At 44.6% G+C, this 15,040-nt stretch overlaps 1 long non-coding RNA gene across 1 annotated transcript; it reads left to right on the top strand.

The window, feature by feature from the left end:
• The first annotated feature begins 6,082 nt into the window (after positions 1-6,082).
• On the top strand, positions 6,083-8,120 carry LOC125461001 (uncharacterized). The gene is made up of 2 exons (XR_007249369.2): positions 6,083-6,265; positions 7,128-8,120. It is a non-coding gene; the product is annotated as an uncharacterized LOC125461001 (long non-coding RNA).
• The last annotated feature ends 6,920 nt before the right edge of the window (positions 8,121-15,040 follow it).

The raw sequence follows: 15,040 nt of genomic DNA, 5'->3' as shown, positions 1-15,040 counted from the left end.
GCTTAGGGTGGGAGGAAGGGATGGGTGAGAGGAAGAACAGGTTAGGGAGGCAGAGACAGGTTGGACTGGTTTTGGGATGCAGTGGGTGGAGGGGAAGAGCTGGGCTGGTTGTGTGGTGCAGTGGGGGGAGGGGACGAACTGAGCTGGTTTAGGGATGCGGTGGGGGAAGGGGAGATTTTGAAGCTGGTGAAGTCCACATTGATACCATTAGGCTGCAGGGTTCCCAAGCGGAATATGAGTTGCTGTTCCTGCAACCTTCAGGTAGCATCGTTGTGGCACTGCAGGAGGCCCATGATGGACATGTCATCTAAAGAATGAGAAGGGGAGTGGAAATGGTTTGCGACTGGGAGGTGCAGTTGTTTGTTGCGAACCGAGCGGAGGTGTTCTGCAAAGCGGTCCCCAAGCCTCCGCTTGGTTTCTCCAATGTAGAGGAAGCCACACCGGGTACAGTGGATGCAGTATACCACATTGGCAGATGTGCAGGTGAATCTCTGCTTAATGCGAACGCCCTTGACCGCGTCTCCCGCATTTCCCGCAACACATCCCTCACACCCCGCCCCTGCCACAACCACCCAAAGAGGATCCCCCTCGTTCTCACACACCACCCCACCAACCTCTGGATACAACGCATCATCCTCCGACACTTCTGCCATCTACAATCCGACCCCACCACCCAAGACATTTTTCCATCCCCACCCCTGTCTGCTTTCCGGAGAGACCACTCTCTCCGTGACTCCCTTGTTCGCTCCACACTGCCCTCCAACCCCACCACACCTGGCACCTTCCCCTGCAACCGCAGGAAATGCTACACTTGCCCCCACACCTCCTCCCTCACCCCTATCCCAGGCCCCAAGATGACATTCCACATTAAGCAGAGATTCACCTGCACATCTGCCAATGTGGTATACTGCATCCACTGTACCCGGTGTGGCTACCTCTACATTGGGGAAACCAAGCGGAGGCTTGGGGACCGCTTTGCAGAACACCTCCGCTCGGTTCACAACAAACAACTGCACCTCCCAGTCGCAAACCATTTCCACTCCCCCTCCCATTCTTTAGATGACATGTCCATCATGGGCCTCCTGCAGTGCCACAATGATGCCACCCGAAGGTTGCAGGAACAGCAACTCATATTCCGCTTGGGAACCCTGCAGCCTAATGGTATCAATGTGGACTTCACCAAGCTTCAAAATCTCCCCTTCCCCCACCGCATCCCTAAACCAGCCCAGTTCGTCTCCTCCCCCCACTGCACCACACAACCAGCCCAGCTCTTCCCCTCCACCCACTGCATCCCAAAACCAGTCCAACCTGTCTCTGCCTCCCTAACCTGTTCTTCCTCTCACCCATCCCTTCCTCCCACCCCAAGCCGCACCTCCATCTCCTCATCCCACCTCCTTGACCTGTCCGTCTTCCCTGGACTGACCTATCCCCTCCCTACCTATACTCTCTCTACCTATCTTCTTTTCTCTCCATCTTCGGTCCGCCTCCCCCTCTCTCCCTATTTATTTCCAGAACCCTCACCCCATCCCCCTCTCTGATGAAGGGTCTAGGCCCGAAACGTCAGCTTTTGTGCTCCTGAGATGCTGCTTGGCCTGCTGTGTTCATCCAGCCTCACATTTTATTATCTTGGATTCTCCAGCATCTGCAGTTCCCATTATCACTGAGTTATTCAGTGCTCAACTTCACAGCAAGACCAGGTGCAGTGCAATACCTTGTAAGTCTTCAGTACTTCTGCAGTGCCATTCAAAGCATTGTCCTTGCTCAGCTTTCCCTTGTCACTACCAGCTTATCTTCACCCCATGTCTTGATACAGAGTGTTGTATTCCTAAAGGAATATGAAGAGGGTCAGGGTGTTGGACAGTATGGGCATCCATCCATTGCAATTTCATAGAATAAGCTGATCCAAATTAAACATAAGAGATTCTGAGGGGAAGTGACAGATTAGCTGCTGACAGAACAATTTCCACTTGTGGGAAAGGCAAGAATTAGGAGACTGGTTAAAAATTAAAGATCTCCCACTTAAGACGGAAATGAAGAGATTTCTCTATCTTTCAAAGAAACAGTGATTGATCTGTGGAAATCAGTGGTGATTGAACATTTTTTAAGGCTGTGTTAGATAGATTCTGGATTGGTACCCTCTGATTCCCTGGTCAAACCTAAGATAGAGAAATGGAATTGAGGCCACAATCTTATCAAATGGCAGGGCAGATTAAGGAGCTGAATGGCCTACTATTCATAATTCCTGAGGGGGGTGGTGGTGTCATGGCAATGACATAAGACTAGTGATCCAGAACCCCAGGCTACTATTCTGGGGACATCAGTTTGGGCTCCATCATGGCAGAAATTCAGTTTAAAAAAAGCAGGAATTAAAACACTTCCTTTCATGGTGTCTAGTAGTTAGCTTGATATCAAATGATGTAAAACACATCCGTTCACTATTGTCCTTCAGGGTAGGAAATCTACTGGCCTGACTTTGTCCAGCCTGCATGTGACTCCAGACGCACAGCAACATCATTGACTCTTAACTGTTGTCTGAAATGCCCTACCTAGCCATTCATTTGTATCAAACTGCTACAAATCAGGGCAAGACCTATACACTTAATGCTAAGATTTTGGGGAGTGTTGCTGAACAAAGACACCTTGGAGTACAGGTTCATAGTTCCTTGAAAAGTGGAGTTTGCCTTTATTGGTCAGTGCATTGAGTAGGGAGGGGGGGGTTGGGAGATCATGTTGCGGCTGTACAGCACACTGGTTAGGCCACTATTGGAAATACTGTGTGCAACTCTGGCCTCCCTGCTGCAGGAAAGATGGTGTGAAACTTTAAAGGATTCAGAAAAGATCTGCAAGAATGTTGCCAGAGTTGGAGGCTTTGAGCTATTGGGAGAGGCGGAACAGACTGGGGTTATTTTCCCTGGAGCATCAGAGGCTGAGGGGTGAACTTATAGAGGTTTATAAAATCATGAGGGGCAATAGAGTAAAAAGACAAGGGGGAGTCCAAAACTAGAGGGCATAGTTTTAGGGTGAGAGGGGAAAGATTTAAAGGGGGCCTAAAGAGCAACTTTTTCACACAGAGGGTAGTGCATGTATGGAATGAGCTGCCAGAGGAAGTGATGGAGGTTGGTGTTGTTACAACATTTAAAATGCAATTGGATGCGCATATGAATAGGAAGGATTTAGAGGGATATTGGCCAAATGCAACTAGATTTATTTCGGATATCTGGTTAGCATGGATGAGTTGGACTGAAGGGTCTGTTTCCGTGCTATAAATCTCTATGACTCTATAACATCTGTTACAACTCAGACACTGAAGCAAACAAGATAACAATGTGTGGGGCTGGATGAACACAGCAGGCCAAGCAGCATCTTAGGAGCATGAAAGCTGACTTTTCGGCCCCAGACCCTTCATCAGAAAAGGGGGATGGGGAGAGGATTCTGAAATAAATAGGGGGAGAGGGAGGGAGAGAGAGAGAGAGAGAGAGAGAGAGAGAGAGAGAGAGAGAGAGAGACGGACTGAAGATGGATAGAGGAGAAGATAGGTGCAGAGGAGAGTATGGGTTGGGAGGTAGGGAGGGGATAGGTCAGTTCGGGGAGGACGGACAGCTCAAGGGGGCAGGATGAGGGTAGTAGGTAGGAAATGGAGGTGCAGCTTGAGGTGGGAGGAGGGGATAGGTGAGAGGAAGAACAGGTTAGGGAGGCAGGGACGAGCTGGGCTGGTTTTTGGATGCAGTGGGGGGAGGGGAGATTTTGAAGCTTGTGAAATCCACATTGATACCATTGGGCTGCAGGGTTCCCAAGCAGAATATGAGTTGCTGCTCCTGCAACCTTCGGGTGGCATCATTATGGCACTGCAGGAGGCCCAGGATGGACGTCATCTAAGGAATGGGAGGGAAGAGTTGAAATGGTTCACGACTGGAAGGTGTAGTAGCCCCTCCCTATTTATTTCAGAATCCTCTCCCCATTCCCCTTTTCTGATGAAGGGTCCAGGCCCGAAACGTCAGCTTTTGTGCTCCTAAGATGCTGCTTGGCCTACTGTGTTCATCCAGCCGCACACTTTGTTATCTTGGATTCTCCAGCATCTGCAGTTCCCATTATCCCTGAAGCACACAATATCAATTTACTGCATGACCTGGCATGGGCTCACGTGTCAAGTAACATTTCACCACACAAGTGCCGAAATAACTAACCATCTCCAACAAAAGAAAACCTAATCATCATCCCTTCATGTTCAATCAAATTACCACTGCTGAATCTCCCACTACGAACACTGTAAAACCATTGAACAAAACTGAACTGGACCACCCATATAAATACTGGGGGCAGAAGAGCAGGTCAGAGGCTATGAATTCTTTAGCAATTAACTCACTTTATCTTCACAACGTTTGCCTACCATATGCAAGGCACAAGTCAGGAATGTAAAACAATACAGTCCATTTCACATAAGCTGCTGGTAAAACTCAGCAGGTCTGGCAGCATCTCGGAGGAGAAATCAGAATTAATATTTTCGGTTTGATTGACCGTTTCTCTGAGTACCTCACTAAGGTTCCTCCAATATCAGCTAATGCATAGGTACACCAACACCCGCAGATATGGTCTTGAAATTATAGCACCGTTGCTTCATTGTCATTGGTTCAATTTCCTGGAACTTCCTCCCTAATAATACAACGGGTGTCCCGATATCTGCGGAATGCAGCAGTTCAATAGAAATACACCACCACTTTCTCCAGGGCAATTAAGACGGTCAACAAATTCTGACATTGCCAGCAACACCCACATCCCAGAAACGATTTTTAAAAAACGTAATATAAGAATGCGTACAAATTATCTGGACAATACTGCTGTTTGTGAGAGAAAAATCAGTTGCCACTTTTCCAATATTCCAGCAGTAACTACATTTTAAAAAGTACTTAATTTTCTGGAAAGTAATCTGAGACATCCAGTAATCTTGAGAAGTGCTAAATATTCTTTTTGGTAACGTGGATTTAGAAGCGCAAATCTGTGAGATTTCTGATAACCTAAGATGCATGGATAACTATGAGAAAATTTTAAAAAATAAAGCAGATTCTCCATATTGCAATGTAGAAGACCATTGTCTGAAGCATTTAGTATACTGTTCACATCTATTGTGAAACATCTGAGATAATGGGAACTGCAGATGCTGGAGAATCCGAGATAACAAGGTGTAGAGCTGCAGGAACACGGCAGGCCAAGCAGCATCAGAGGAGCAGGAAAGCTGACGTTTTGGACCTAGAACCGATTTCTGATGAAGGGTCTAGGCCCGAAACGTCAGATTTCCTGCTCCTAAAATGCTGCTTGGCCTGCCATGTTCATCAGCTCGACCTATAGTGAAACATCTGCTTTTTTTTGGATTATTTAGAATACCAAACTGTTAATATAATGCTTACGATCTCCTCTAACCTCCACTTGTAAGAAGTAGTTTTACAATAGGGTCATAAACGCCAATAAGGCTCCAAAATGATTTCCTTCAAGGGTCGGTTGAATGATCACAGCTGGAATGGGATTACAATTGGCAGCAATCTGCGCGGGATGGAGAGTCTCTGTTTGGGGTCTACCGGCCTGTACCAAAATTGCACGTGTGGTACAACACTACTTAATTGTATAAGTAAATAGTCAGGTCGTAGCTCAGTAACAACCAACTGATTGAAGGATAACACAAAGAGGAATGCGTTTTTACCATAATCAATCCGAGAGGAAAAATGCGGAATTTAAACCAAATGTCATTGCATATGTTTTACATTTTATACGGCTAACCTATGCTGCTCTGAGGACGAAAGCGTTGTATGGCTTCACAACTCTTAATTCTTCCGAAATATTAACAGTCAATTTTAATACGGTGAATGCTTTTGCATTTACTACTACTCCCTTAGGTCCGGTACATAATTTATCGCCGCTAGAATGGCGCGCATTCTGAGGCAGGTCACGTGCTGAGCCGCGCGGTTTCAGCGGTGGCGGGGCGGGGAAGGAGCATGCAGATAGAGGGGGGGCGGGGCCGCACCATGGCGATGCCCGATTGGCTCACGTCCGTGGGGCGAAAGAGGGAGAAGGGCGGGGGATGAGGAGAGGCCTAGGCCGGCTCAGCGAGACGCGAAGAGGAGTCGGGAGCGTGTTGAGGGAGCTGCTTTTCTACCTCGCTCGGTAGCCAAATTAATTTTAAACAAACCACTAGCGGAAAGCGAAGACTGAAGGGGAAACGAGAAAATATTCGTTTCATTTTGTTTTAACCCCACGTTTTTCTTTACGGTTGAGGGTGAGTTAATAGATTTGTTTTAAATAGTGTAAGGAAATGCTCGCTTTCTTATTTTTCTCAAACTGGATGATTGTGCCGGTGGAGCAGGTCGCGATTTCTTTTAAATTTGAACGGCTTTAATTTTTTTTTAACCTCACGTCTCCGTCCCGCCTTGTTCCTTGCCGCGATGGCCGCTGTTTTCCACACGGCGGCCATCCCCCCACCCCCCTCTCTCTCTTTCCGACACCGCCCCCCCACCTCGCGCCAGCCGCCGCCGCCGCCTCCCGCTCCCCGGGGCGGTGTGTTGGGTGAGCTCGCGGCCGGGCACGGGGCACGTGTTTCGCAGGCGTTGAGCTCGCGCCTGCTTTCCCTCGCCCCTTCCCGGCGCTCGAGCGGCACCCGTGAGCGAGGGCGACCGTTGGCCGTGCTGGCTGGCTTGAAGGCGGGTGGGGAGGGGCGTCTATCCATCGAAGTTAACGACATCTCTTTCCTTATTTCTCTCTCTTCTCCCCCACGACCCGTTTCGAAATCCTCATCGTCCGTAACTTCTGTCGGCTTTTCCCTCTTGACATGAGGTACGCACGACTCTGAATTCATTGACTCCCTTCTTCTCCTCGGATTTAGTGGTGCCCGAAGGGTGAGCCGCCAAAATTACTTTTTTAAAAAAAATTCCGCCCGCCCCCCCCCCCCCCCCAATCCTCATGGTTGGCGATGAATGAAAGTTGATAATAGTTGATTTATTACGTAGGGGTCGAGGAGTGAGAAGCCGTGCCTGTGTTGCGGTAATTGCATCCGTCTGCTCTTCCGTTTCAAATTTTTTTTTGTATTTACGGGAACGAATCAAATCGTATCGTCATTGAATCGAATACACCTTGTTCCCCAGGTCGCTGACGGATCATTGGAAACTGGGCGGGGTTTTGCTGTTGGAGGGGGAAGTCCTCTGTCCGCTGAGACGAGATGGAGCTGCCCTGGTGCGTCTCCTTCTCTTTTAACGTGTATTCATCGCGTTCCAAGATTTCTCTACGCCGCCTCTGGATTTTTTTCCTCTTTGATCAGTTCACTGGCTGAGGTAGTAGTTTGTGTTGTTGGAAGGGTCTGTGACACTGCCCAGTATGGAGATAACTGCGCAAGCTACTGCCTTGCTAGTGCTGGTGATAACTCGGCGGAAACCATCTCCGATGTGAGTTTATTTAAAAAAACAAGGAAAATTGTTTCGAATGAAAATCGGGATTGCAACGATATTGCAATTTTTTTTGTTGAGTTCAACCGGACCTAGTTGCTTTTAGCATAAAAATAAAGTTTATGCATGCTTTAGCAAATGTGAAATTAGTGTTTTGTGGTTGTTTGTACAGAAGCCTAGACTTAATCTTGCAACGTACGTGCAGAAATCCACTGACCTGTCTTTAAATTAGTGCATGAAAGTTTGTTTTGACTATACTTTCTCTAACCTGCTAAATTTAAGCAGTGCTGCTTACCTTTGCAATAAATGTAGAACACTGCAAAAAAAAACTTGGTACAATGGCTTTTTGGAAAAAGGATAAAGTTCAGTCGTCAGAATTTTTCATAATCGTATTTAAATCAGTGATTTGTTTCTACTTAGTCCCAATGCAATGACAAAATCAACTGCAACTGAGAGCCAGGAAGGAAAGACATCAAATGTCAAACATTGCATACTGTTTTCTTCCATCAGTCTGAATAGTGTTCTGTGTACCAAAATGATTGTCTGGCTGGTGCAGATGAGTTGGACCAAAAGGTCTGTTTCTGTACTGTGTGATTGTACAACTGTCACCATGGTCTTATTTTGTGTTTTGTTTCACAAAAAAAACTTGTCAACTGTTACCATTTTCTCTTTCTAATTAAAGTGGTTTAAATACTGCAGTGTTTTTATGGAGAATGATTGATTTGAAAATAGTTGCACTAAACAGCATGCCATTAACATGAGGCTCCAGGTATTTATTTACTTATGATGCAGTCCTGCTTTGGCAGGTGCATACAGATTTGAACTGCACAAGTATACTGACAATTCTTAAGCCATTCCAGCTGGTTGTGATGAAACACCCAATTGTGCCTTTTTCCAATCTGAATATATCTTTTATTATAGTAAGAACCTATCTCAAGATTTAGAGCAGGCATTTGACAAGGTACCTCAAAAGGTTGAGTCATGAGTCTATGGAACGGATGAAGAACTGGTTTCATGTGCAGGAAACAGCGAATGGGAGTAAGAGGTTATTTTTAAGTGGCAAGCTGTGGTTCCACAAGAGTCAGTGTTGGGGCCATAGCTATTTACAATATTTGATTATTGTCATGTGTATTTTGTTACAAAGTACAGTGAAGTGTCATGTAGTATTGCCACTTTCCAGCACCATCTTAAAACAAAAATAAATCAAGACATTGAATATAAAGGCAAAAAAAAGGAAATGTTCAACTTTACCTTCATGGCCAGGCACAAGTCCCCTTCACCGTGCACTGCTGGAATGAAAGTTGCCACTCTTTGGTGCCATCTTACTTCCCACTGACACCCTTACTGCTGATTCCTTGATGGATCTTGCCAATGCAGATGCTGTTGGTGGCCTGAACTTGACTCTGCCACTGCCACAAGTCTGCTTCAGGCCTACCTCACCAGTGCAATTGATGTTGGTGGGTCTTGTTTTGGGCCCACCTCCGTTAATCAGTACTAGAAATGGGTGCAGATGCTGTCGGTGAACCAAACTCTGCTGCAGCCATGAGTTGGCGCTAGGACTGAATTATGGATACAGGAGCCCAAACTTGCTGCCACAAGTCTGCACTAGGCCCACTCAATGCTAGTTGCAGCAACAGTAATGAGGCAAGTACAGTAAGAAGGGATGGGTTGGGAAGTGGATGAGCACCAGGGTCAAGTGCTGCTACTGCACAATCTTACTGGAAGTTTGTATTAATATATTAATGAGTCAAAGGAAGGAGGTGAATGTAATGTAGGCAGATTTGCAGACAACACAATAGTTGGGAAGGCAGGTTGTGACGGGTAGGGTTATAAAGTGTGATTTTTTTTTTATTTTTTAAGTGGGGAAAATGTATAATATGAGGGGAAAATATGTTCACTTTGAAGTATTTATGAAAGAAACTAGCATGTGCAGCAGGTAATCAGGAAGGCAAATGGACATTGGCCCTTATTTCAAGAGGATTGGAGTATGAGTCGAGAAGTGTCGCTGCAGTGTACGAGTTGCTGGGACTACAGACAGTACTGTGAGCAGTCTTGGTCCCTTTAAATAAAGAAAAATGTTGTTTCACTTTTTCAGAGAAAGTTCACCTAGGATGATCCCCAGGATGGAAGGGATGTTTTGTCAAAAGACTTAACATGTTGGAACTCTCTTCACTGAAGTGGTTTCATTTAAGCACTTGGAATTCTTAAGGGACTTGATAGAGTAAACACTGAGCTGATGCTTCCCCCTCACACATTCATCCTTCCAGAGAAGGAATTCCTTGTATCTTAAATTGGTGCTCCTTTATTCTGAGACTATGTCCACTGGTCCTAGACTCTCGAGAGCTTTGGGGAAGAGTTCTGTATATTTAAGGCTTTGAGATTCTTGATCAGAAAGAGAATCAAGGGCTAATGAGGAAGAAGCAGCAAAGTGTAGTGAGAACTATCAGATCAGCCATGATCCTGAGGCTTGGAGGGGCTGAATGATCTACTCCTGTTCCTCCCTTAACATGTACCCACCCCTATTGTGCCTCATGACATGGGCTGCTTCCATCTTAGCCAACTCATTGTCACCTAATAATTGTACCTGTTATCATTGTTTCTCCCTGGCTAGCCATTATCTATCCTTAACAACTGTTCCCACTCGAGACCTCTGGAGTTCCAAGTTAGGTAAGTCTACCAGCCTCCTCTAAATGCTCATGAGTTCCCTCCTGTATTCTGTTCTTTTGCTGGTTAACAAACTTAAGCTACAGTCTCTAAATGTAGTAATTGTCTAATTTTGGATTTTAATCCAACTTGCTGATGGATCCCAAGGCTTAAACCTGTCTAACCTGCCATGCAGAACCATTCTAAAAGTTATTAAAATGTCAGTCATCAAATGTACAATTGTCATCAACTGTTAGTTTCTCAAATGATTCTATTAAATTAGCTAGTTATGACACACCTGCTAATAAAGCTGACTGTCCTTCATTTAAACTGTGCACTTCTAACTGATTTACTTGTAATGAAATTTGAGTATTTTCAGGAATACCAAAATTATCACAAGGTGGAGCTGACTGGTTTGTAACTATTTGGCCTTTCCCTCTTTTAAACAACTGTATAATATGTCCTCTAAAACTACCTGTAGCCGGAGAGCAATGGGAAATGATGATTAGTCTCCCTTTTATATCGTGTGTTTTTTTTTGCTTCTCACTAACAGTCTGGAATATATTTTTGCTGCGTTATCAGTGGTCAAAGTTGACAAATATTTCTTAGTTTCCCATTCATTATGTTTATCCCAAGCTAACAATTTTATAAAAGGGAATTTGTTTTTTGATAAATTCTGAGATTTTTATTCAGGATTTGCCTAGAAGGGTAAGCAAAGGTATGAAGCAATAGGGCCAAAGGCAGGTATCTGGATTTAGGCACTGATGAGCCATGACTGGAATCATAGAGCATAGAAGCAGATCCTTTGGTTCAACTAGTCCATGCTGACTATGTTCCCCAAACTGAACTAGCCCCATTTGCTATGTTTGGCCCATATTCCTCAACTTTTCCAATTTGTTTATCCGCATGCCATTTAAATATTGTAATTTCAGCTGCATACACCACCTTCTCGTGGTTCATACCACAAACAAAACAATTTATTCAAAAAAATAATTGCCATGTTTGTCCTTTTTTTTTCCCCAAAAGCTTTCTCCCCCTCACATTAAAAATGCCCTATGGATTTGAACTCCCCACCCCAGGGAAAAGACCCTGCATATTCACCTCATCCATGCCCCTCATGATTTTATAAGCCTCTGTAAGGTCACCCCTCAATCTGCTATGCTTCAGTGTTTTTTTTAAGAAAACTCAGCCTGTCTTTATAGATGATGAAAGCCAATGTTACTGGCAACATAGAATCCCCACAGTGTGGAAACAGGCCCTTTCAGCTCAACAAGTCCACATTGAACCTCTGAGCATCCCACATGCCCTGAACACTACGGGCAATTTAAGCATGGCCAATCCACCTAGCCTGCACATCTTTGGACTGTGGGAGGAAACTGGAGCACCCAGAGAAAACCCACGTAGTCACAGGGAGAACGTGCAAACTCCACACAGACAGTTGCCTGAGACTGGAATTGAACCTAGGTCCCTGGCGCTGTGAGGCTGCAGTGCTAACCACTGACCCACTGTGCCACAGCCTTATGACCCAATTGATCAAGATCTTGGATGGCTGTCCACTATATCACTATAATTTTGGTGTCATCTGCAAACTTACTAACCGTGTTCTCATACAAATCCTTTCTATGAATGAGAAACGAGGACCCACTATCAGTCTCTAAAACAAGCTTGGTGAGCTTTTGATAAAGCAAATGGAGGATGCAGAGGAGCATGAAATTTTCTACTTTGGTAGAACAGAAAAGAAGAACATGGGCACGGCCCAGGATAAGAGATGATAATTTAGGACTGAAGAGGAGAAATCTCTTCACTTGCAGCATTGTGAATCATTGGAATTCTCTGTTCTTAGAATATTTGAATAAACTTTTAATGCAGTGGGAATCAGATTTCTGGCCTCTCAGAATCAAGATATGGGAAGCAAGGGGTTGGGATGGGGTGTGGTGTTGAAGTCTAAGATCAGCCATGATCAGAGTTGTGGAGCAGACTCAATGAACCGGTAACATTTTCCTATTCCTGTACCAATTCTTGTTTTTGACTTCAATGTTTGCAATTCTTAATTTCAATGTAGAAACAAAAGATTGGAGATTCCAGAAGTCTGATTAAAAAATATTCTGTCCAGTTTCTGCAATTGGTTAGTCCAGTGTTATTTTCCCTATACCATCTGCCCTTAAGTGATAATGATGAAAGGTCATTGGTCTGAAACACAACCTCTCCCTCCCCCCCCCCCCCCCCCCCCACCAAACCAATGATGCCTCATCTGTTGAGTTTAATTTTGGCATCATCACCCTTGTCTGTCAAGGCAGACCTGAAGGACTATGCCCACATTTTTCCATCTTGTCACAAATGTTAATTTTTTTTGTCTCCAGTAAGCCCTTCAACTTTCCTCATTTGTTGTCTTCCTCTTTATGCATTTAAAACATCTTTGCATTATCCTTGGTTTTACCTGATAGTCATTTTTCCTTAATTTCCTTTTTCGTTTCAGCCCTACCCTGTGTATACCTCCAGGTTTTGTTTGCTGTATCTAGCTCTAAGCATGGAACATGAGCTTTTTTCTGTTTAGTTTTTATATTTTACCTATAGTCTCTTTTATTCCAGAAGACTCAATTTGAGCCCCACATGATTTCTTTGTAGGTCCATATTTGTCTGGAATCTTCACTATCCCTTCTTTGAATACATGCCACTTTTCCACCGGTGGCTTACATTTGAGTACTTGTTTCTAGTCCAATTAAGAAACTTGCATCTCAGCTTAGTAAAATTGATCTTTCCACAATTAAAGAACATTTTATTCCTTATCAACCTCACTCCTTTTCCATAAATACCATCACAACCATTGGAATAGTAAGCCAGACCAAACTGGATGCAATCACACTGGATACCATGCAGTGAAATTAAAATATTGAATGACCCTCAATTGCCCAATTGATTTAATATTGTAACTTTAGCAGCACAAAGTCAAAAAACAAGGTAATATAATGCAAGGATTAAGATTTTCTTTGATTGTAAACCCCTACTTTTTCTCAGACATAGACAGTTAAGTTATAAACTATCAAGAAAAAAGTTGTAACTGGGCACTAGTAACAATGTGATACCTGAGTACCAGTTCTTTAAGCCCTTCTTAAATGATGGATTGTATCTTTCTTGAATGCCAAAGTCACCAGTCGATGCAAATGGCTTTTAGCAGGTTCCAAGAAATATTTACTTCTCATAAACTGGGATTGTTTTCTCAGAACAATCAACAATTATTTAATGGGATATAAAACTTGAGAAACAAACTCATGGCACCTTCCCCTGCAACCGCAGGAAATGCTACACTTGCCCCAAGATGACTTTCCATATTAAGCAGAGGTTCACCTGCACATCTGCCAATGTGGTATACTGCATCCATTGTACCCGGTGTGGCCTCCTCTACATTGGGGAAACCAAGCGGAGGCTTGGGGACCGCTTTGCAGAACACCTCTGCTCGGTTCGCAATAAACAACTGCACTTCCCATTCACAAACCATTTCCACTCCCCCTCCCATTCTTTATATGACATGTCCATCGTGGGCCTCCTGCAGAGCCACAATGATGCCACCCGAAGGTTGCAGGATCAGCAACTCATATTCCGCTTGGGAACCCTACAGCCCAATGGTATCAATGTGGACTTCACCAGCTTCAAAATCTCCCCTTCCCCCACCGCATCCCAAAACCAGCCCAGTTCGTCCCCTCCCCCCACCGCACCACACAACCAGCCCAGCTCTTCCCCTCCACCCACTGCATCCCAAAACCAGTCCAACCTGTCTCTGCCTCCCTAACCTGTTCTTCCTCTCACCCATCCGTTCCTCCCACTCCAAGCCGCACCTCCATCTCCTACCTACTGACCTCATCCCACCTCCTTGACCTGTCCGTCTTCCCTGGACTGACCTATCCCCACCTATACTCTCCTCTCCACCTATCTTCTTTTCTCTCCATCTTCGGTCTGCCTCCCCCTCCCTATTTATTCCAGAACCCTCACCCCATCCCCATCTCTGATGAAGGGTCTAGGCCCGCCCAAAACGTCAGCTTTTGTGCTCCTGAGATGCTGCTGGGCCTGCTGTGTTCATCCAGCCTCACATTTTATTATCTTGGCTTTCTACCCCACCAGCTTCTGAGCACACAATTTTATGCCAAAAAAACCCTGTCAAAAACAAGTTTGATGTATGGTTTTTTTTCCCCGCAGTCTCTATGGTGAGATGACCAGCGTCAGTCTCCACTGTATTAGCCAATGCAACATCCAACCCATTGCCAGTCTTTGAGCATAACACGTCTGTTACCAAAATGTCTACAGTGTTCTTAGAACAATAATTCACCTGCAATTATCTTTCCAGACCAGTTCCCATGAACACATGGCCAAGTTTGTTTTCTTTTTCCTGTTCCAAAATAAGCAGGTTCTGCATTTCAGCTCTCAGTTGCAAAACAAAAATGAGAAAAATAAAGAAAAACAGGGATGATCTCAACAATGCACTTAACTCCCTTGTGATCACTGCCACAACCTTAACTGATAAATGATCCTTCTGTCTGATGTTTGGACTATATCCAGAACAGCCCTCCCCTTCATGGACTAGGTCCATATTAGCTAAGATTTTCTTTGTATTTTAATTTTACAGCATCCATACTGGTTTGTCCTATTCTTAGTATTAAGGGGTTGTGATCCTTTACCAATATTTACCTGTGTTTTTGCAATTCTCCGTTTTGCCAAATATGTATTCTATTTCCCTTCAACTATTTAGGGATGCCTGATATATTTATGTCAGTGTAATTCCCCTTTTTCTATTCTTCACATCAACCTATTTGGCCCAGAGGACCATTCATTCCTCAAAACTTTAACTGATTCTTTAACAATTATTCTGATCCCGCTTTTTTTTTAATGCCCTTCACCACATGACAACCTGCTGGTCTCTAATTTGCAGTAACATTTCTGCTTTCTAATTGAAGTTTATGCAAAAGTTGTTGGCAGTTGTC

This window comes from Stegostoma tigrinum, chromosome 18, assembly GCF_030684315.1.
Source record: "Stegostoma tigrinum isolate sSteTig4 chromosome 18, sSteTig4.hap1, whole genome shotgun sequence".
NCBI classification, from domain to species: domain Eukaryota; kingdom Metazoa; phylum Chordata; class Chondrichthyes; order Orectolobiformes; family Stegostomatidae; genus Stegostoma; species Stegostoma tigrinum.
This window is presented reverse-complemented; position numbering and strand designations above follow the sequence as displayed.